Source organism: Rhipicephalus microplus, chromosome 2 (assembly GCF_043290135.1).
Source record: "Rhipicephalus microplus isolate Deutch F79 chromosome 2, USDA_Rmic, whole genome shotgun sequence".
Lineage (NCBI taxonomy): Eukaryota > Metazoa > Arthropoda > Arachnida > Ixodida > Ixodidae > Rhipicephalus > Rhipicephalus microplus.
Window position 1 is genome coordinate 122263173 of NC_134701.1, and position 25121 is coordinate 122288293.

The 25121-nt window shown below is 46.3% G+C and overlaps 1 long non-coding RNA gene across 1 annotated transcript in view; it reads left to right on the top strand.

The window, feature by feature from the left end:
- Positions 1-464: 464 nt before the first annotated feature.
- LOC142785914 (uncharacterized) overlaps positions 465-25121 on the top strand; it is a 31625-nt gene continuing 6968 nt past the window's right edge. The window contains exon 1 of the long non-coding RNA XR_012888986.1: positions 465-741. This is a non-coding gene — a long non-coding RNA (uncharacterized LOC142785914). The remainder of the gene's footprint in view (positions 742-25121) is intronic.

Here is a 25121-nt window from a genome sequence, read left to right on the forward strand (position 1 = left end):
ATTTGCGTTCTTGAACACGTGAGAAAGCCCCGCCTTTTAGATGCACCTCAAACGCTAAGTGGCGTCTGCGTCTACATGCAACCTATTGCGCGCCCCCGTCACTTTTCAAGCGTTACGAGACGCGCGTCAAGGCGGACTACTTCGCGTAGTGCTACATGTTCAAAAGCTACGCCTGCGTAGCTTTCCCTTCAGTGCCAAGAAAAGTTGTCGCCGAGTATAATCACACTTTAAATGAATACGGCAATGGCATCTTCTTTAGCATAAACAAGTAGCTCATTGTTTAAAAGCTAGACGTAGTCAAGTGCGTGCGTACTCGTCAATAATTTGTGGAGGCTGACGTCGTACGAGTGTTTATTCACAATAATGCATTATGAGCGCAGCAAAGTAACATACGTGAAACAAAATAAAGGCTCATGACTTGCTCTATGCAGATGTTTCTCCGCTGGAAGTATCGATGAATATTGTACTAGAGAACTGTCAGATGTAGAAGAATAGAAGTTTTTGCTCAGATGAAACACGGAAGTGTCTCCTTAGTAAACAAATAACTATTCCCAAAAATGCTTTATAGAGGCAAACTTATGCATATGGAATAGTATAAGCCCCTGCATCTCCAAACGCATCTACACCTATTCCACGTTGTCTTTGTAAAAATAGATTGCTGGCGTACTTTCAAGGGAGCAAATTTCTGAGCAAGGCAAGAAATGAAGAGTTCACTGCTGTTTTGCGGATGCATTATTGTTGGTACGCATGCCTTATTTTCTAACATCCCTATATTTTAACTAGTGCGTTAGTGTTAACTTTTCTAAGCGTGCCTTTTAAAATGACGCTGTTCATTATATCTTCCCCTGTTACACTGCATTATGTTGTGCAAACATTAGTAGGCAGGCTGTCTCCGTTAACCCATGTGTTTCATAAATACACAGGTCAGTATTGCATTTACGTGGCGTAGCATTGTTGGTACAATCATGTTACAGGTCGTATTATTCTTCATACGTGTTATAACTTACAGAAATGCACGAGCTTTCAAATAACTTCAGGAGAAACTTGTGTTGCAGCGAGTACTGAAAGTGTTGCAGCGAGTAATAAAATCATAACGTTTTTCCCCGTAAGAACGAATAACTGCAGTGTTAGAAATTTCAGCCAATAAATAAAGCAAACGAGATTGAAAAATATTTGTGACAGCTTGAATTAAAGAGACACGCGTAGAAACAAAGTAACGGCGCATCTGCTGTTTCTCTTCTATTTCCCGTAAGCTCTGTATGGTTGCCTCTTCATTCGCGATCAAAGCAGTTAGGGCAATCGTGGGGGCGTCTTCTAACCGCCGCTTCTCATGGTGACCCTCAAGTGTCCTAAAGCTCAGTTCAATAACAGATCCAATGGTAAAACACTGCATATTTCCATGCTATCGTGATGCTGTCTTTACGCCATAAAAGCCAGGACTAGTGGTTTCATCTACAATTTTGATTAATCAGTAGATATGGTCAAGTAAAACGTTTACTCGCATTTTTCTAATTTTCGTGCATTAAGCCTTCTATTGAATAACTGCATTTGATGTGATTTGTTAACCATTTAGTATATATGTTTTATGGAGGGCCCTAAAAACAGAACTAATATCTAGTTGTTTGAACGCTATAGTTTGTGTTTGATATTGATGCAAGTGTTTCTGTCAGAAGTGCTTGAGATAACACGCACGTATTTGCGCCTTGCCAGAAAACTGGCGTTTTCGTGCTCTTGAGACTGAGAAAAAGTGCATATTGTGTTCGCGTGATGTCACAGACTAAGTTATTTGTGGTCGTCATCTATCGACAATTAGGCAGCAGGTAGTATTTCCTCGAAATCTGCCTGCTCGAGTGTCCTAAAGTACAAGACTCTTTCAGTGACCTCAATACTCAAGACAGCACCGGAAACATGCAGCGTTGTCGAAGGTAAGCGAACATCGCGAAGAAAAAAGAAAAGCGACGTGGAAAATAAAGTATATAAGCCACTCACACTAGTAAAGGCAGCATGATTTTGCGTCTGCGTGTTAGATACTGTGGAAGCCCTCGGTCTTAATATAATTAGCAAATAAAAGATCCTTTTGTTGAAGTTATGTTATGGTCAATATACTGACCTCAAGCAGACCAATAGTAGAGTCATCTGTGGGGAGTGTAGCGATATAAGTTTTTTTTTCTGTGGGGGGGGGGGGGTCAAATTAACAGTAGTCGCAGCAGTGCTTTCAGATGACGGTGGCCTTAACTCGGCGCAATGACAACTTTTCAGTCGTTTGTAAATTTAGAACTGTATTAATAATTATATGTAGTCATTTGAAGTCCAACACCACGAGATGATTTTGAGGGACGCTATTGTGGAGCGTTCTGGAAATTTAGACGTCTTTGAGGTGCTTCCTCAAGCGCCTTAATCTAACTACACGGGCGTCAAGCATTTAAGTCGCCATTGCAGCCGGCATTCAATCCTACGACCTTCGTGTCAGCAGTCGAACACCACGACCAATAAGCCACCGTGAAGCGCAAACTATGAGCGCTGTATCAGGCATTAGAAAGTATAGTACGGCACCACTGTAATCCCTTCGCCTCACAGCAGAAGACAGGGGCCTCCATGTTGGCTGACATGGGAGTGAAATCATTACCGGAAAGCTTGGTTATAACCTAAGTACGTGACGAGGTAGCATTACAAAGATTATAAGGAAATTTTCACAATAATATTTGACAGTTTGCCAAACGTTTGGTAAACCAATGGGTAAAGCTGTGAATTGTAATAATGCCCGCGTGCATTCAAGTATTGACAGCACCTATTGTGCTTAAAGTGGAGACGGGATTTTAGTTCCGTGTGCTGAGGTTTGTCCATTATGCGTGTTGATGTCAAGTGAGCTGAGTCTATATTTTCCGTGTCATAGCACAAGAAAACTGTGCTTGAACACGCTGTTTGCAGAAGTGAATAACGGTCATTAAATGGGCTTTGGGCTTCGCCGTAAAGCTAGCTTGAGAATCATGAGAACCATTTAAACGCTATTAGACATAAGGACGAATAGCGTCGGCACCTGGCGGTGACCAGACCATACCCCGAAGTCTGGATAGCTGTGGCCTGCGTCGCTTCAGAAACAGTGCAGGTTGTGGTCGGTCGAAAATTCCCGAAGGTAGCTGACGGGGACAATGTGGTCGACGTCGAATCAACCTATACTTTCACTGGAACACAATAGTGTTTTATTCTAGTGTAAATCACGACTAAACTAACATATTTTTGTCACTTACATGTTATACACTAACAGTCTGCGAAACAAAAGCGCGACGTAAAAGTTCTATAGCTTTGCGCGGAACATTCAAATGCTCGCTCCACAACACAAGGCACGAAACCAATAGACCAGTTTTCTCCAGGAGAGATCAAGACCCCGTCTGCAATCAAAACTGTTGAGACAACAGGACACAAAACGACGAACAAGGCGCAAAAGCACACCCAGTATTCTGGAAGGACACAGAAATCCACTCATCAGTCTTGGACTACAAAGACGCAGGCTGGTAGCGCTGCATGTGTACCAATCAAGGCAAAGAACACGACGCCTACGTGAACCATGCTGCTGGTGCTCCAAAGCCTTCACACCACGTTCATTCTTTGCAAATATACAAGCACTTTCGTCATCTGCACTTTCCACGTTTAGGGTGAACTTGTGTTTTTCAGTACGCAACAGTCAGCCTCGTCCACCAGAACTCCAGCACTTACCGGACTGCTGCATCCTCCTGTGAAGCTAAATTGTGTTAACGAAAACTTTCTGGGACATGGAACGATCTTCCCTTTTTAACAGTGTTCACTTCGAAGCCATGCATGTTCAATTTTCGTTTCTGTTCGTCTGACGCGACTTCTTTCGGGGGGAGGGGGAATCCTGTGACGTATGAAGTGATGGTAGATAGAAGCAGAGGAGGAAGAAGTCAGAATGGATTAAACATGGCGTATGAGTCAGGCCACGTCGCCCAGTCATCATAGCGTCATATATATATATATATATATATATATATATATATATATATATATATATATATATATATATATATATATATATATATATATATACACATATATATATATATATATATATATATATATATATATATTTATATATATATATATATATATATATATATATTGGCGAAAATAAGAACGAAATAGAATCATGCAGGATGTGGAAGTGGTTGGCAAGGTACGATGCAGTGATCATAGAATGGTACGGTCTCGAATTCGCCTAGACTTGAAGAAGGAACGACAGAAACTGATACGCAAGAAGCCAATCAATGAGCTAGCACTGAGAGGGAAAGTACAGGAATTCAGAGTGTCGCTGCAGAACAGGTACTCGGCTCTTAGTGAGGAAACATACCTTAGCGTAGATACAATGAATGATAATCTGACGAGTATTATTACGGAGTGTGCAGTGGAAGTTGGAGGCAGGGTAGTTAGACAGGACACTGCCAAGCTTTCCCAGGAAACGAAGAACCTAATTAAAGAGCGTCAAATCATGAAAGTGTCAAGTACAACAGACAAATAGAACTGGCAGCGCTTTCGAAGTTGATTAATAGACGTAAGGTATGCGATGTAAGAAGGTATAACATGGAGAGAATTGAACACGCTCTGAAAAACGAAGGAAGCATCAAAGAAGTGAAGGGGAAACTTGGGATAGGCGAAAGTCGGATATATGCACCAAAGGACAAAGAAGGCAAAATAACTACCAATATGGATAGGATAGTTAAAATAGCGGAGGAGTTTTACAGAGATCTGTACAGTAGCCGAGACAACCACGACCTTAATACTATAAGAACTAGCAGTAACCCAAATGACACCCCACGAGTAATGATGGAAGAAGTCAGAAAAGCTTTGGAGAGCATGCAAAGAGGCAAAGCTGCTGGTGATGATCAGGTAACATCAAATCTGCTGAAAGATGGAGGACAGATTGTGTTAGAAAACTAGCCACCCTGTTTACGAATTGTCTCCTGACGGGGAGAGTGCCAGAGTCTTGGAAGAACGCTAACATCATCTTAATACATAAGAAAGGAGACGACAAGGGCTTGAAGAATTACAGGCCGATCAGCTTGCTCTATGTAGTATAGAAGCTATTTACAAAGGTAATTGCTAACAGAGTAAAGAAAACATTAGAATTCAATCAACCAAAGGAACAAGCAGAATTTCGAACAGGCTACTCAACAATTGACCACATTCATACTACCAATCAGGTAATAGAGAAATGCTCAGAGTATAACCAACCACTATATATTGCCTTCATAGATTACGAGAAGGAATTTGATTCAGTAGAAATATCAGCCGTCATGCAGACACTGCGGAATCAGGGCGTAGATGAAGTATATATAAACATTCTGGAAGAAATCTACAGAGGAAAAACCACTACCATAGTGCTTCATAAAGAAAGCAACAGAATACCAATCAAGAAGGTTGTAAGGCAGGGGGACACAATCTCCCCACTGCTATTTACCGCGTGCTTACAAGAGGTCTTCAGAAGCCTTGAATGGGAGCAGTTAGGGATAAGACTTAATGGAGAATACCTTAGTAACCTGCGCTTCGCCGATAACATTGCATTGCTGAGTAAGTCAGGGGACGAATTGCAACTCATGATTACGGAGTTAGACAGGGAGAGCAGAAAAGTGGGTCTTAAAATTAATCTGCAGAAAGCGAAAGTAATGTACAACAACCTGGAAAAGGAGCAGCGCTTCGATATAGGTAATAGTGCACTTGAAGTTGTAAAGGACTATGTCTACTTAGGGCCGGTAATAACCGCCGAGCCGAACCACGAGATTGAAGTAACTAGAAAAATAAGAATGGGGTGGAGCACATTCGGCAAGCACTCTCAAATTATGACAGGTAGATTGCCACTATCCCTCAAGAGGAAGGTATATAACAGCTGTATCTTGCTGGTACTTAGCTACGGCGCAGAAACCTGGAGACTTACAAAGAGGGTTCAGCTTAAATTGAGGACGACGCAGCGAGCAATGGAAATAAAAATGGTAGGTATAACCTTAAGAGACAAGAAGAGAGCAGAGTGGATTAGGGGACAAACGGGGGTTAAGGATATCATAGTTGAAATAAAGAAGAAATGGACATGGGCCGGGCATGTAGCGCGTAGACAGGATAACCGCTGGTCATTAAGGGTAACTAACTGGATTCCCAGAGAAGGTAAGCTGGTTAGCGGGAGACAGAAGGTTAGGTGGGCAGATGAGATTAAGAAGTTTGCGGGTATAAATTGGCAGCAGGCACACGACCGGGTTAACTGGCGGAACATGGGAGAGGCCTTTGTCCTGCAGTGGACGTAGTCAGGCTGATGATATATATATATATATATATATATATATATATATATATATATATATATATATATATATATATATATATATATATATATATATATATTGTAACGAGGGCAGTGGGCATGGAGCTCGAATATAGAAAAGGAAGAAGACTTGCTGTGATCGCAGGCTTGCGTTCAGTTAGCCCTTGCGCTCAATAAAGCTTTCGTTCGCTGAGTCAACTCCTGCTGGTTCAACACCCCGTTTCAAGAGGTGGAAGTGCTGGGATACATCTGGTCCTCACCCTGGAGCTTCGTAGCCGCACACTCCAACCACCTTCTGCGATGACTGATCCGGGACCGTCTCAGGCCGCCACTCCAGCTCTCGCACCCATACCTGTCTTCTGCGCTGGCGCTCTCCGGCAGCGCGACCCCCCCATATTTGGTGGCACAGAGGACCAAGATGTGGACAACTGGATTGCCGAGTATGAACTGGTGAGCGCGTACAATAAGTGGAACGCAGCCGATAAGCTCACAAATGTGAATTTTTACCTGACCGACGTGGCGAAACCATGGTACAGAAATCATCGAAGTGATTTCAGTACGTGGTCGGAATTGGCAAAAACCCTCTCGGAAGTCTTTGGACGTCCTGCTGTCCGCCGCCTTCGTGCTGAACAGCGCTTGCGTGGCAGAGTACAGAGAACAGATGAGACTTTCACGAGCTACATCGAAGATGTGCTCTTCCTCTGCCAGCTCATCAACCCGACTCTGGATGAGGCAGGCAAGATAAAAAATTTAATGAAAGGAATCGACGATGGTGCATTCCAAATGCTTGCTGTGAAGTGTCCCCAGACAGTCGCCGAGGTGATTCAGCTCTGCCAAAGTTATGATGAGCTGCGTAGGCAACGTGCTTTCACACGTTGCGCTGCTCAAGACACCGCGGACCTTTCATCCCTCGACTATCGCCATGACACTGCCGACCACTCTGCTTTAATGCCACTCATAAAGCAATTCATACGCGAGGAGGTCGCCAGGCAGCTATCTATAATTACCAGAACTACCGAGCCGATGGCACCCTTATCGCCTTCGCTTCGTCAGGTCATTGAATCGCAAGTTGCCGAAGCATTGCCGCCAGCTCCGGCTCCACCATCTGTTACCGCACCACTAACGTATGCAGCCGCTGTTGCTCGGCCACGCGCTCCATCGTCTCCGGCTATCTACGAAGCAACTCGCCAGGTTTATTCGTCGACGCCACCTGCCCACCCGTTGACTGTCCCGTTTCTGGCTGTATACGAAACAACTCGGAACGTTTATATGAAGCCGCCGCCTGCACGACCGTTTCCGGTACCTTATTCGGCGACAAGTGCCCCTACCGTCAGCCAATGGCGCACTCCGGATAATCGGCCAATATGTTTTTCATGTGGCATCCCAGGCCACATAGCTCGTCACTGCCGCCGTCGCAGCTTCCCTTCTCATGACATTGCAGGGGCCTCACACTACATGCCCATTCAGCCGCGATATCCCGTTCCTGCCGATCCACCTCTAGACGTACGTACCGGTCGCCGACCATCCGGCTCAAGCCGTTCGCCTTCTCCTCGTCGCAGATCCATTTCTCCAATGTTACGTCGCAACAGCCCACCGCGAGGGGAAAACTGACGGGCGCAGTTCCAGAGGCAAGAACTGCGTTGGCAGCGAAAATTTCAAGACCTAACTGCTGTCCCCCGAACGAAATCGAACTCTATATTGATTGCATAAAGGTGCACGGACTTGTTGACACTGGAGCTGCCGTATCTGTAATTAGCGAGAAACTGTGCCGAAACTTGAAGAAAGTGACCACGCCACTTACCGACCTATCTTTGCAGACAGCTACGTCCCATCATATTCAGCCTTCAGCTGTGTGCACTGCACGAGTCGTCATTCAAGGTGCGATGTACGTCGTCTCATTTGTAGTTTTATTCCGTTCTTCGCATGACGTTATCCTTGGATGGGACTTTCTTTCGTCAAATTCTGCTTTGGTCGACTGTGCTCGTTCCGAACTCGCATTATCTGTGCCGTGCTATGACCCCGACGATGGCGCTTCGTGTAGAGTGTTTGCTGCTCCTGACGTTGACATTGCGCCTTTCTCAGCTGTCGTTGTCTCGGTGTCGTGTGCCTCCCCCCCGAAATCGCCTGTGTTGTTTATGCCATCGGTCCCATCTGCGTGCCGTCGAAATATCATGCTTCCGTTTGCCGTCGTCATTTTTCGCAATGGTCACGCTGCCATTTATGTGTGCAATCCCTCGGACAGCCCGTCATCCTTACTACGTGGAGAATGCCTGGGAAGCTACGAACCTTGCGAGTGCATTCTTCCGGCTACTATACCCGATTCAACGGTTTCACTCCCAATTTGTGCTGTCACTCCTACCAACGCGCCTAATGATGCTCTGGACGTATTCTCGGATGCCATTGACTCTGAGCTCGCACCAACTCAGCGCGAAGAGATTATAAATCTTCTTCTCCGCTTTCGTTCTTCATTCGATCGTGACCAGTCAGGCTTAAGCCGAACCTCTGCGGTCGTTCACCGTATTGACACCGGTCAACAAGCCCCACTAAGGCAGCGTCCGTACCGTGTGTCATCTGCTGAACGCCGTGTCATCGACGAACAAGTGGACGACATGTTGAAACGTGGCATCATCGTGCCCTCCAACAGTCCCTGGCCTTCACCGGTTGTTCTCGTCAAGAAAAAAAGACGGATCCATCCGGTTCTGCGTTGACTACCACCGACTCAACAAGATAACGCGCAAAGACGTATACCCTCTGCCGCGCATCGATGATGCTTTGGACTGCCTACAAGGAGCAGAGTTCTTTTCTTCATTAGATTTACGCTCCGGCTACTGGCAGGTGCCCATGGCAGAGGGTGACCGCCCGAAGACAGCCTTTGTAACACCGGATGGACTATATGAATTCACCGTTATGCCCTTTGGCCTCTGCAATGCGCCTGCCACTTTCGAAAGGATGATGGATACCGTCTTGTGAGGTCTGAAATGGAAAACGTGCCTCTGTTATTTGGATGACATTGTGGTATTTTCAAGCGACTTTGCGACCCACCTCAGCCGCCTCGAGCAAGTTCTTACGTGCCTTTCCACGGCGAGACTTCAACTTAATTTGAAGAAATGCCACTTCGGCGCTCGCAAGCTTGTAATTCTCGGCCATGTGGTTTCTAAGGACGGCATTCTCCCGGACCCTACGAAACTTAATGCAGTCGCGGCGTTCCCAAAGCCAACCACCGTCAAAGAGCTTCGAAGCTTCATCGGCCTATGTTCTTACTTCCGGCACTACGTCCGCAATTTCGCCTCCATTATCGCCCCCTTGACCAATCTTCTTGCCGGAAGGTCTGATTTGTCAGCGTGGTCGCAGGCGTGTGATGATGCATTTCAGAAACTCCGACGGCTTCTCACCACGCTTCCCATACTCCGACATTTCGATCCATCTGCTCCAACGGAGCTTCATACAGACGCTAGTGGTGTCGGACTAGGGGCCATACTGGCCCAACGCAAGGATGGCTTTGACGAGTACGTCGTTGCCTATGCCAGCCGCACCCTCAGTAAAGCCGAGAAGAATTACAGTGTAACTGAAAAGGAGTGCCTTGCCATTATTTGGGCAATTGGAAAATTTCGGCCTTATTTATGTGGACGTCCGTTTGATATTGTGACAGACCACCATGCGCTTTGCTGGTTATCTTCACTAAAAGATCCTAATGGTCGGCTCGCTCGTTGGGCATTGTGGTTACAGGAGTTCGATATCCGTGTTGTCTACCGTTCTGGCCGTAAGCATTCCGACGCCGATGCCCTGTCACGTTCGCCATTGGCTTTAGAACCTGTCGGCTCGCCTACCTCCACCAGTGCTGCCTTGGCCATCAGCATTTCGGACATGCCTTCCGAGCAACGCAAAGATGCTTGGATTTCTTCTCTTTTGGACTTGCTCTCAAACCGGACACCCGCTCCAGTTTCCAGGACGCTTCGCCGTCAAGCAGGACACTTCGCTATTCGGGATAACCTGCTCTACCGCCGAAACTACAGTTCGATGGGTCGTAAGTGGTTGCTCGTCATTCCCCGACATCTGCGCTCTGACATCTGTGCCACGTTCCACGATGATCCGCAATGTGGCCACGCTGGTGTGTTAAAAACATACACTCGCTTGCAGCTGCGGTACTACTGGCGCGGTGTGTACCGTTTCGTTCGCCGTTACGTAAGGTCTTGCCTTACGTGTCAGCGACGCAAAATGCCCACTCAGCATGCCACAGGTCCCTTGCAGCCGTTGCCATGTCCAGCACGAGCTTTCGATCGTGTCGGAATCGACCTTTACGGTCCGCTTCCCTATACTTCGAGTAGCAACCGCTGGGTCATTGTGGCTATCGACCACCTAACGCGGTACGCTGAAACAGCTGCGTTACCTTCTGCTACCGCAAAAGACTTTGCGTGTTTTATACTGCAAAACCTGGTTTTAAGGCATGGAGCACCTCGAGAGTTACTAAGCGACCGCGGCCGCGTTTTTCTCTCCGATGCTATCAAAGCGTTGTTGAGCGAGTGTCGCATCATACACCGCACTACCAAAGCCTATCATCCGCAAACTAATGGGATGACAGAGCGTTTTAATCGTACACTTGGGGATATGTTGGCCAAGTACGCTTCATCCGACCAGTCAAATTGGGATAGCATACTGCCTTTTGTGACATATGCTTACAACACTGCAACGCAAAGCACCACTGAATTTTCGCCTTTCTTTCTTCTTTATGGACGCGAGCCATCATCAACAATGGATACTATTCTTCCTTATCGACCGGACCCTTCAGAGATGACTACCGTTTCTCGAGCAGCAGCACACGCTGAAGAATGTCGGAAGCTTGCTCGTGCGTTCACGTCACATGACCAGACGCGCCAAAAACATCGCCACGACGCATCAGCCACGCCTGTGAGCTTTGCACCGAACTCACTGGTGTGGTTATGGATTCCTTCTACTCCTCCAGGACTCTCCCACAGGCTTTCGTCCAGGTACCATGGCCCTTATCGAGTTATACGCCAAACATCCCCTGTCAACTACCTGGTCGAGCCGCTGGATGCATCTCCGGACAAGCGCCGTCGGGGACAAGAAATTGTACACATTTCTCGGCTCAAGCCATACCATGACCCTTCTGTGTACACCTGTCCTTAGGTCGCCAGGATGGCTCCCTCATCGCCCGGGGGTGATTGTAACGAGGGCAGTGGGCATGGAGCTCGAATATAGAAAAGGAAGAAGACTTGCTGTGATCGCAGGCTTGCGTTCAGTTAGCCCTTGCGCTCAATAAAGCTTTCGTTCGCCGAGTCAACTCCTGCTGGTTCAACACCCCGTTTCAATATATATATATATATATATATATATATATATATATATATATATATATATATATATATATTTGACGCAGGAGACGTGATGGCTGTACGAGGAACCATTTATTTGTCTTCGTCTTCCTCCTTCTCTACCATTCCACCTCACCATTCTCGTGTGGTTCGTCCCACGCTTTCCCCCTCCCCCGAGAGAGACGTAGATGCAGGGGCGGATGATATCGTTTAAGTCTCCCGACATGAACGATGTCAGTTTGGCGACCAAGTGGAGTGACGCTGCGGTCGATCTCGTAGTTAATTGCCGAAATCTTGCGTATGATCGTATAGGGTCCTTCCATGATTGCGCTGACTTTGTCATGGTTCGGGTGCCAGGGTGTTTCATATAGAAAAAGTCCCCCACATGAAGATCTAATTGAAGGAACTTCTTGTAATGCATGATCTTGTTTTTCTCGTGATTTGCTACTGAATTGCAGACAGCGTTTGTACGAGCTTCCTGCAGATTTTTGGTAACGCCTGAATTAAGATAGAGATACGATGGTGTGCCATACATAATAAAGCAGGGTGGGTAGCCTGTGACTTCATGAGGTGTTCTATTGTACTCTTCGACAACGTCCTAGAGGAGACGCGGCCACGGTTTTCGGGTTTCGTCGTTGATATTCCATTGGAGGCGAGTAACGATCGTCAGATTAGTGCGCTCATTTAGGCCATTACACTGCGGGCGTTCGGAGCTTGTTAAAAGCTAGTGAATGTTGTTGTGCTTGAGGAACTGCTTAAGTTTGCCGGCAGTGATTCCTGTGCTGCGGTCGGAAAGGAACTTTCTAGGCTTTCCAGCAGCGAAGATACTTTTCAGGCTTGAGAAGTACGCGTCGCAATTCTCATTCTTGTGTGCGAAAGCCCAGACATAACGGGTGGCATGATCAACGTAGTGAATGAATCTTTTGGATGAGCCGCAGTTGCCAAAACCTCCGATAGTGCCCATGGCCAGAAGATCAAATGGTTGGTCCACTAGTGGCAAAGACTCAGGGGAGCCAAATCGTTTGGTCTTCAGTTTCTTGCAGCGCTGGCAAGTATCGCAGTGGCGTATGTACTCGCTCACGTCGGTGATGATGTCGGGCCAATAGTGCTGTGGAGAGAGAAGCCGCAACGTCTTCTTTACCCCGACATGGCCGAAAGCGTCATGAGCTTTTTGCAGACGAGAAGACTGGAGGGCAAAAGGCACATAGACTTTTCGTATTCCTCTGTGTGTCACCATACTCAGTCGGTTCTCAATGGTATGTTTTCCGGATGGGTTGTTGTTGTGATGCTCTCGCCGTTGCTCAGCAGATAGGAGTTCAACTACCGGGCTTCGAGATAGTGCATCAGCTTCAATGTTGTCAATGCCCTTTTGGTGTTTGATGTTCACGTCGTACATGGAGAGTTTCAAGGACCACCGGAAACGTTGGCCTCGGGGATTATTGATGCTTTTAAGCCATTGCAACGCTGCGTGATCTGTGATCACAGTGAAAGGTTTTCCGTGTAGATAGCAGTGCCATTGATTAATGGCGTCAATAATTGCCAAACATTTCAGTTCTGTGATGGCGTAATTCATTTCGTGTTTTAGTAACTTCCGTGAATGGTATGTAATTGGGTGTTCTCTACCTTCATCATCAGCCTGCTTCAAGATGGCACCGATGCATCTGTTGGATGCATAGCAGTATAGCACACAAGGCTTAGTGGCATCGTAGATGTTAAGGATTGGCTCTTCTGTCACGCATTTCTTGAGCTGAGTGAAAGCCAGTTCACACTCCGAATCCCAGTTCCAGGGGGCGTCTTTGCTGAGCAGGCGCGTCAGTGGGTGAGTGATTTGACTGAAGTAGTCGGTGTATCGACGGTACACATTGACAGTGCCGAGAAAACGCTGAAGCTCTTTAGGGCGAGATGGTTTCGGAAACCGAAGGATTGCGTCCACGTTGCCTTGTTTTGGAGTGACGGTGCCTTGCGAAACCTTGTGTCCCAAGTACTCAATGGAGGTTCGAGTGAATTGACATTTCTTTAATTTCAGCATGACGCCTTCGCTTTTGAAAGCTTTCAAAACGCCCTCCACATGCCTCAGATGGTCTGCAAACGTGTCAGAGTAGATGACAATGTCATCGAAGTAATTCGTGACGTTCTGCAAATGGTGTTTTGCTAATATGAATTTGACATCCCGTTCGAAGGTGGCCGGAGCATTTCGAAGACCAAAAGGCATGACGAGCCACTCGTAGTGACCGGTACGTGTGACAAACGCCGTTTTCGGAATATCAGGGTGAATCTTCACATGCCAGTAACTTGACGTTAGGTCTAACGTCGAGAAGTACGTAAATTTCCCCAGAGAATCAAGAATGTCATCAATACGAGGGATGGGCTGATAATCAGGCACCATCAGTTCGTTCAGTTTGTGGTAGTCGATCCAGAAGCGCGTGCGTACTTCCCCTTTTTTCTCTGCCAGAAGTGCTGGTGCAGCGTATGGGGAGGTAGATAGTCGTATGACACCTTGCTTGAGAAGCTCGTTGATCTGTCTGTCTATTTCAACACTGTCGGTTTCTGAGCATCGATAGGGAGCTTTACGATTGGGAGCATTGTTGGTGAGATGAATGCGATGCATTTCGCCATTTATGCACCCAATGTCTTGTCTGTGACTTGGAAAAAATGTCATCGTACTTGCGGATAAGATGCTTCAAAGTCAACTGTTAGGTTTTATTCAGGTGTAGTACATTGCAAACTTCAACACCTTGCAAAGACGCGCCCATGTTAGCCGTGGTGAGGTTTTGTGTACGAGAATGGAGGATGTCTTTCTCTTGGCGTAGAGTCACAGTGTCAAGGTCCAGCGACAAGTTATAGAGGCAAACACTATCCAAGCCGAGAAGTAAGTTGCTCTTCATGCCAGGTAGATCATGAGCCTGAATTTCTCTTGTCACTTTTTCTATCTGTAACTTTAGATTAACGCGGCCCAAAGTTTTTGGTAGATGATGTGACTTGTTGAACTGAGATGCATGAGTTTCTAATTATTTGCAGGAGAAGTGCCTTCAGCACTGCTTTGCTGATACAGGTAATTGTAGCTCCGGTATCAAGAGTAGCGCTGACAGGGTACCCGTTCATGAGGGCAAAACTGAATTACATGAACTCTGGGTCACCCTCCTCGTTTCCCTTGTTGGTGGAGAGGGCGGAAATGCTTGCGCGTCGTGAGCATTCATTATGCCAGTGCATCTGTCGGGGTAACCATCCATCGCGCAGTGTTTGCACTCACGCACAGGTGTCCGTACTGGGGTATTACGTGGACGCTGACTAGTTCTGTCACTTGTTACGTTAATCTGTTTATTCCGAGCTCGTGGAAAGCGATGTAACTTCACTCTCTGCATGGTTGACTCTACACGAAGTGCAACTGTAAGCCATGCCTCTGGTGTAGACGAGGTAAGCCCAGCAAGCGCCGTCTCCTTATGCGCAGGAAGGCCGTCCATGAGCCCTGATATAAGGTGCGTGTGCTTTGGGTTGGTGAGGCGTCCGAGATACATTTTTTCATTAAAGTATTCCTTCAAGCTCTGGCCTGTTCGCAACCGGCAATGAATGAATTGGCGAAAAGGATCCACGACGCCGCTCGTAAAGCGTTCCTTCATGCGTTCACATAAGCTCTCCGAAGACGCGTCTGTGTCAAAAACCTCGGTGAGAAACCATCAGAAAGCCTCACCTTAGAGGTAATCGGAGAAGTAGCACAGCTTGTCTCGCTCCGTCCGTGCTGCGGCCGCAGTCCTGACCTCAAAGAGCCGGAGCCACTTGTCAAAGGGGACGTCCGTAGATGCTCCCGAGTACTTCGCGATGTTGATGACTTTCTTGGATGTCAGCAAGATGAAGGGCACGGTAGATCCTGTCGCCTAGTGTGACGCAGGAGATGTGATGGCTGTACGATGAACCATTATTTGTCTTCGTCTTCCTCCTTCTTTACCATTCTACCACACCGTTCTCGTGTGGTTCGTCACACACACACACACACACACACACACACATATATATATATATATATATATATATATATATATATATATATATATATATATATATATATATATATATATATTGCAAACCGCCAGAGCCAGGAGGCACCATCGGGTCGGGAACAATGCGTTAGTGCAAGGAAGAATACACAGACCGCAGACAACCTAAAAGTGCATAGGAGAAAAGGGAGAGAGATAGAGGGGGATGGTGAATAAAGAGTGAAAGGGTGCGCCTGGGGGAGCCCACTTTATATTCTACTTTTTTTCTCTTTTTTTCTTCTCTTTTTCAGCAGTCTGAATCTTAACGTTTTACATATACAAACGCGCATGAAAGTATGCTTGTAGTTTTCCGACAGCACCAAGAAGGCATGACTGCCGCAGCAAATGCGTGTTTTACTGTCAGCATGCATATAGAATTCACGCCATCACTTGGTTTTGCTGACATCGAAATGCGGCCGTTCACCATCGACACGCACTCACTGGAAGACATTGTCTTTGACGACCTAAACTGCTTGGTCTCGCAAAGGTTGTCCATTAGTCGCTATCGGTTCCGGTGAGATTCACAACGTGAAAACGTTCTTAAAATCTTTCTAAACCTTGGAAGCAATTCAAGGATGATGCTGCGAATTCGGGGCGACAAAACAACAGCGTGTGCAAGGCGTGTGAACTTGCTCACAAAGCGCAATCAGAAGACGGGAGGGGGGGGGGCAAGCGACCGGATTTTGCTAGAAAAGCGGCGAAACACGCACTGCGAAGCACCACCTGGCCCAGGTCGGGAGGCATATAGTATGGTTGATCGTTCGCGGACCGTTAGGGATCTCCAGAATCATCTTGCGCACTGGCGCTCGAATGGGCTTGTCACGTGGTATGTTTTGCATTTCGCGGGCATTCGCTTAGGAAAGCACTTGAAATTAACCAATATAAAGCTCGTAACTATCTAATGTGACGCTTTGCACACCAATAAAAAACTTTCTTATTGGAACATCTGGCCCATCTTCTTTGCTGAAAAAGTTAGTTATTAACCCAACTAGGGATTTAATCAGAACACATAGATGAGACTGACTTATTCCAGGCAACAGTCAGCAGCATGCATTAGATCCTGTCGTCATTGTGTGTGTCGGCCAGTTTTTAAACTCTACCTTAAAATAGCTGGGTTACACAGTATATGCGAAACAAAACTACCGTTTGATCGCATGCCGCATGACAACACTTTTCCAGTGAAGGTACCGAAATTGCTTGTTCTTGAAAGCTGTCAAAGACAAAGAACATTTTCCTGGAGTAAAAAGACAGTGATTTCGTCACATACTAATCAACCTTACTTCGAAAAGCTTTATAAGGTCAGATCGAAGCATCTGCACTAATTGATGAAGCTTCGTTGTCAATGGAATATAAGACTGCTCCACAATATTGTCCTTGTCAGAGCACACCATCGGTAACGTTACAACATTTCAACATTAATTCTAAGTTAAACAAGAGATGAACATTTCATTGCTGCTATGTGGATGCATCATCGTCGGTACGTACAGGCTAAGTCCTATGAAATCTGCTTCCAGATATCTACACTGATAGAATAGGTGTTATGGTTTGCCTTCGAAAGCATATCTGATAAGACGATGCAATCCTGTACGTTCTCGCTGGCTGCGTTGAATTCATTCGTTAAGTCTACGGCATAAAAGGCGTTTTAGCTAAGCTGAGCCAATGAGTAAAAATAAATTATGACTTTGCATACAGCACTGACGCAGTTATTTCAAACGGTACTCCTCACGACATCTATTAGCACAGCTTAGGATAAATAATTAACACATATTTATTAACATCAACTATTGTATTTATTTACCACACACTGTCTCTTGTGCTACAGTAACATCGTGTAGTTTATTTCAATCAACAATACTTCTAAGAAGGAAAAGAACTGATACAGTTTTTTTTTTCATATAAGTGAATAAGTTATAGTGAGAGAAAGGCTTTTTCAGGTAGAAAAATTGAATTAGACATTTTTATGAATTTCAATCATGACTCTGTCAAGAACTCTTCGATAGATAAAATCCACAGACAAATTTGCTACTCCCTGAAACAAATTTCAGTAGCTAATAGCAACAAAGAATTTAATCAATGCAGACTCCCGGTAACATTATTAGTAAAACACGCCCAAACGGCTAAGAATGCTGTTTGCGTATGCCTACTCTTCCATTACCCCGGGCTTGCTTTCCACCGCGGCCTACCAGCTACTATAGTCAAGCACAACTGTTTCCCGAGATGCTGCAATACAGTGCGGTTGATATGCCCGCTTCGAATCATCGCATGCTAACGAGCACGCGACAAATTATTCGACGCTCGGCGGCGATAATGTTGGGTTTGAGGTGAACACTGTAAAAAACGAATAAAAAATCACAGCATATCCACAGAATGAATGATGATAAGTGGGACGAAGCGTCCATCAATCCCTCCGTACTTCCAACCGTGCGTCCGTACGGGCATCCGTGCGTCAGTCCATCCGTACGTGCACCTATTCGTGCGTCCATTCATGCGTCCGTCCGTGCATCCGTCTTTGCGTGCGTCCGTCCATCCGTGTGTCTGTCTCTCTCTCTGTCTGTCTGTCCACCTAGTAAACACTTTAGGTACCGCAATTTCGCTCCGTCCATGCGTCCGTCTGGGCATGCATTCATTCTTCCATCCGTCCGTCTGTCTATCTGTCTGTGCGTCTGCTTATCTGTCTCTTCGTCCGTGCTTCCATACGTTCATCTATTGAACATTTCAAGTACCACCATCTTGCTCCCTCCGTGCGTCCGTCATGCATGCGTTCGTTCGTCCATACAACCGTGGGTCTATTTGTTTGTGCGTCTGCTTGTCTGTCCGTCCGTCCGTGCGTCCATCCATCTATCTAGTGGACACTTCAAGTACCGTCAACTCACAATTTTATCATATATTCTTCATATACAAGTACCACCATCCAGCAGACAATCCAAGAGGTAAACGATAGTGTGTACCACATTTCTGCTGCCAGCGCTTTGTTAACACTGAATACGTGATAACGACGCTGTGCTGTGTTTTTCGTAACATGTGGACATGCAGAAATGTGCCTGAGGGCATGTATGTGCCGCCGGTATGCGGGTATGTGGAGGGCACGGGGTACGCACTACAATCACGGGGCACGCAGAAGCCTCGCCATAAGAGCTTCGCTCTTAGAAGGGTGTTCTTTTTTTCCACAAAAACAATCATATTCTTCTTTGCTTGCGCTTTCTTTCTTAAAACTCAACACTGTCCGAGTGTTCAAGAGAAATCAATGCAATGCCCATAACGCGCATGTCGTTGGTGACCTGAAAGTACCAAGCACACGGTGATTGTGCAAGCAAATGAATTCAATAACTATTGCGATTATTGTTGTGGAACAAAAATGCCATTTTTCCCCTTTCTTCGAGTGAACCAGCCCAGACAATCTAAGTGATGCTATTACCAAGTGCTACCGCCACTCGACACCAGGGGGAAAAAATGCCATGTCCCTGTTACAGTGGGAATCGATGGTATGCGAAGCATTAAGAAGGAAGGTTGATAGGTCACTTTAAAATTAGCGCAACGTTACGAGGTGGAGGTAAATTATGCCGTACATGACTTCCGTTTCATAAATATCATGTTTGGATGTGTCGTTTACCTTCGTCATTTATTCACGTTACGTGATACCAAACTTAATATATGTGGAGCTACTTTGTCATTTATTGACGTCACGTAACACCAAATTCGCCATAGGTGGAGTTGGTGAAACGGCCGTGAGCGCATCATGAAAGACCCAATATACTTCAACGTAACGTTGACGCGCACGCACGCTGGTCACAGCGATGCTACGTTGGCAACACGTGAGCATTCTATAGTCTAACGCCAGGCGCAACTGGCACAACCAGTGTCCGTTGGCGCGGACTCACTATAGTGCGGTCGATGGCAACCGGCGGGAAATACAACATGCAGCGTTTCGCGCTGATGCATTACCCAGACAGCACTGCGTCTGCCTCTTTTTGTGACGGAAGGATGTCAGACGCGCTCAATCTCACATTTGTCAAAGCAACGCAGAGCGGCGCGCACCTGCAAGTATATGGTTAGGCCAGCGTCAGGCGTGGCAGAAGCACTTTGGCGCGACGAAACAAACGTCGGCACGCACGCGTGCCGGTTCACGTCGAAATGTTTTGGCGTCTTGACTGTGGCATGTAGGGATGTTCTCACATGACACGCACCTTGTGATTATCATGTTTGCACCAGTCACATACCTTCGTCATCCATTGACGTCACGTAATACGCAATTTGGCAAATGTAAAGCTACCCAAACCGCCGCGAGCGCATTATGAGTGTGGCAATGTAGTAATGTTGTTACATGACACGCATCTCATGATTGTCATTTTTGGATGTGTCCGTTACCTATGTCGTCTGTTCGCGTCACGTAATACCGAGTTTGGTTAATGTGGAGCGAGGGAAACGGCCGCGAGCACCTCATGAACGTAGCATGTAGTAATGTTGTCACATAACACGCATCTCATGGTTATCACGTTTGCACCACTCGCATATCTTCGTCATTCATTCATGTACCTCAATACCAAATTTAGTATATGTGACGTTCGCGAAATGGCCGCGAGCGCATCATGAGCATGGCATGTAGGCAAAATGTGACATGACACACGTGTCATGACTTCCAGTTTATGGTATGTCGCTTGTGTTCACCGAGCAATTATTGAAACATGTCATTTGAAGAAAACCACCGCATGAACAGTAGGACCATGAAATGTAAATCATGACATTCATGACATACATGCGACTTTCATGTTATGACTAGACAAATATGCTTGTCATAGAGTCATGTTATGCCATACCAAGTTTGGTATTGATACGTTTATCGAAACGGCCAGGAAAGCTAAATGTCCTAGGCGGCTAGACAAATAGATAGGTAGATAGATAGATACGCTCACAGTTGCCGAAGTTAGCTAAAAAAATTCGCAGATCCCACGTACAGTGGGAATCGATAATATGCGAAGCACCATGGAGAAATGTTGATATGTCACTTTAAAATCAGCACAACGTTACGAGGTGGAGGTAAATGATGCCGTACATGACTTTCGTGTAATGATTGTCATGCTTGGATGTGTCTTTTACTTTCGTCATCTATTTACGTTATGTGATACCAAGTTTAGCATATCTGGAGACTATCGAAATGGCCGCGATCATGCTATAAGCGTGGTATGTTGTCATGTTCTTACAAGGCACGCGTGTCAGGATTATCACGTTTGCATCAGTAATATTTTCGTCATCCATTGACGACACGTAACACCAAATTTGGTATATGTGGAGCTAGCAAAACGGCTATGAGCGCATCATATGGCCCAATATACTCCAATGTAGTGTTGGCGCACGTGGACACTCGGCACAACGACGCTACATTAGAAAAACGTGGGCACTCTATAGTCTGACGCCAAGCGCAACCAGCGTCCGTCCGCGCGGCCCGACGGAAACAGGCGCGAAATGCCACATGCTGCATTTCGCGCATATTCCTTAACCAGACAACACTGCGTCTCTCTCTTTTCGTGACGGAGGAACGCCGGACAAGCTGAAACGTGCATGCGTCGAAGCAACGCAGCGCGGCACGCGCCTTTGAGTATAAGGCCGTACCAGCGCCAGGTGTGGCAACGCCAGTGTGACGCGACGAAATGAACGCTGGTGAGCACGCGCACCGCATCACGTCGAAATGTATTGGCGCCTTGACTGTGGTGTGTAGTCATATTGCCACAGGACACGCCTCTCATGATTAGTATGTTTGCACCAGTCATATACCATCGTCTTCTATTGGCGTCACGTAATACCAAATTTGGCATGCGTGAAGCTAGTGAAACGGCCGCGAGCGCATCATCAGTGTGGCATGTACTCTTGTTGTTACATGACACGCATGTCGCGATTATCATGTTTGGATTTGTCATTTACCTTTTCATCTGTTCGCGTTGCATAACACCGAGTTTCGTACATGTGAAGCTATTGAAATGGCCACGAGCTTATCATGAACGTAGCATGTGGTCATGTTGTTACATGACATGCATCTCACGTTTATTATGTTTGTACCAGTATCATACCATCGTCATTCTACAGGTCCCGTAATACCGAATTCGGTGTATGTGAAGCAAGTGAAACGACCGCGAGCGCATCATTAGTGTGGCTGTAGTCATGTTCCACGACACGCGTTTCATGATTATCATGTTTGCACCTGTAACCTTCGTCATTCATTCACGTCACCTAATACCACATTTGGTGTATGTGAAGTTAGCGAAATGACTGCGAGAGTACTATGAGCGTGGCACGTAGTCATGAATCATGACTTACATGACATGCATGTCATGATTTCTACGCTAGGGTCTTTCACTTGTGTTCGCCATGCAGTCATGTCATAGCATGGCGATTTCGCAACATGTCATGTGAACAAAAGCACCACAACAGCCGCAAGACATTGAAATATAAATCATGGCAATAATGACTTGACATAGATGCCATGATAGTAGTGTTATGACTATTCAATTATGCTCGCCATACAGTCTTGTTATGTCGCATCAAATGAGGTATTGATACCATTAGCGAAACGGCCAGGAGAGCTAAAAGTCACAGATTAGATAGATAGATAGATAGATAGATAGATAGATAGATAGATAGATAGATAGATAGATAGATAGATAGATAGATAGATAGATAGATAGATAGATAGATAGATAGATAGATAGATAGATAGATAGATAGATAGATAGATAGATAGATAGATAGATAGATAGATAGATAGATAGATAGATAGATAGATAGATAGATAGATAGATAGATAGATAGATAGATACGCTCAAAGTTGCCGAAGCTCGCTAAGAAATGCTTCGCATTTGAAATCCAGACTGTCGACGCTATCGTTACTAGATGGCTGTCGCTCTCCTCATGGTGTGCGGCCTGCAGTTGCTGCTCAATGCTCATAGCACTGTCAAGAAAGCAGGGCAATGATGCCTCCGCTGAGCCTTCTAACTCCTGTTTGCTCTCACAATAAACACTTTTATTTGGGCATACATAACGAGCCCACGTACACAGCACTGCCACGGGAGAGAACTGCGCATGTGCAGTACGTAACGTATCGATTCAAGAGATGCACGCGTACACCCGAAACAAGACGCTGCGTATGTGCCGCACCGCTTACTGCGTTACGTTCTTACGAGACCTCGAAGAAGCCAGAACACGAGTATAAAAGTGGCAGCAATGGCGTTCGACACATACAGCAACAGCGGACCTGATGCAAGGCATGTCACTGTACTTCACAATAAAAGGCAATGTTTTTTAGGGGGAAGCTTCTTATAGCAGCACCTGTTCGTCTCTCGCAGCCGTTGTAGTATGTAACAAGTATATCATTTTGACCTCCAAGGTGGTGCCGGTGAGAGATTTCTGTGCATTGTTGAACAATAAAAAATAGTGCTCAATAAACATGCCAATGGCTGCTAATGGGTAACGAGAGACAGGAATGTTCGGCTTTTAGTTAACGCGCACGCCGCGATCCTCATTAGCAGCTACTGACATGTACATTGAGCACTATCTGACAAGAAAGGGTTGCTACGTTATACTCCCTGGGCGTAATCTCGTTGGTTTTAGAAAGGTTCTGCGAGCGTTGGGCCGCAGTGCCATGAATAAAGTGAAATAGTATATACCACGAACTCGGGTTGGTTAAAGGTGGGAAGCAGAAACGAAGCGCAAGCCGTAAAAAGTGTGCTTGTGCCTCCTCTCGTTCAGTGCTCGAACTTCCGCTGGATGGCGGTGCTTCTATACGAGGAATATATGATGAAAAGATTCGAGATGGTGGTACTTGAAGTGTTGATAGGGGGATGAACAGACACACAGACAGATGCATTGACGGACGCATGAATGGACACAGGGGCGGATGCATGGACGAACGCAGGGACGGACGCACGAACAGACGCAGGCACGGACGGACGGATGGACGCATAGACAGATGAAGGAGCGGATGCATGGATGAAAGCAGGGACGGACGCACAGATGAACGTGCGGACGCACGAACAGTTGCACGGGCGGCCACACAGACGTACGCATGGATGGACGGAAGCAAGAACGAATAAACGGACGTATGCTTCGGCCCACTATCTAACATTAACTCCGTGGATATGCTGCCATTTTTTTACCAGACAAGGTACATTCAAGCGGCGCATTCCGACATCCTGATGATTCAGAAGAAATAGCCTGGAGTCGCAAGAAAATCCCCAAGAATCGCCTTCGATAAGTTGTGTGCGGGAACCCGTCTTTTTCGTTGAAGCCTCTCGGCGAACGAACCCGTAACGAATATGGCAGCTTGGAACGAGCTTCTACCCCTGGTGCAACTTAACACGGCTTGAACGTTGTGCGAGCGTTCAGTCCTTAATTGTGTCGGTAGTAAGCGTATACCATGAATACCTGGAACGCGAGCACTTGCTGCAGGGTACGCTATGCCTCAGCGTAGCAGTGCTGGATAGAATGCTGGGGTTGATCCAGTGTGGCCGTGCCCGATCAGACGCATCGCGCAGCCAAGTTCAATACAGCAAAGGTGAACGTGCGCATTCAGTGCATTTACCAGCGATGCTAAAAATCTACACAGCGAATGCCATGGCCTGACTTGTACGCTGGTGGTCCTGGCCGTCATGTTGTTTTTTGTGCAGATCACAGAGGCCACGAGGCCACGTTAATACTGAGACTTAGCGTACTTCTAGGGTGGGTGGCGCTGATAAGCAATCTAAATCGTTGCATCTTGAATACTACTTATCTAATTGAGTGCAGCGCATCAAGGTACGTTGAACTAAAAGTGTTGTTGCACGCTTCACTTGCAGTGTACACAAGGCAATTTTCACAGCCTACGCACCTTCGCCATACGCCCAACTAAAAGTGGCTACTCATAGACATAGGCATAGAGCTGGAGCACCTTCGAGCCTTACGACGACGAGTTGAAAAAAGGTACCAGCGCACGAAGGACATAGAAGATATACAGACTGCTAGACGTATGCAGAAGAAGATCCAACGTCGGTTGGACTAGCTGGAATTCTCACGCTCGATTACTTTCTGCGAGTAACTCAACCCTTGTAAGCCTTTATCACAATTATGGAGGACGGTACAAGGTTTACGGTCATACCCCATTCAGAGGTCACCATTCAAGGCCTTAGCCTTTTACCGAAATTGACTAGATGTTGACGTTGCTGAAGAGTTCTGCGCCGGATAATCAGGGCAAACTACGGCACTTAACAGCTCACAACTTCCGAGCAGTTGTCCGCCACCATGTGATTCCTGTATGCTCCTCCTATTCGCAATTCAGGAGCATAAGGCAGCACTCGCTTCGTGCAAACGTACCTCCACACCATGAACTGACGGAATCTCCTACAGAGCCCTGTGTTATCTGGGTGAGCGCGCTAGAATAGCTCTGCTTCAACTATATAATGATTGTTGGCTAGA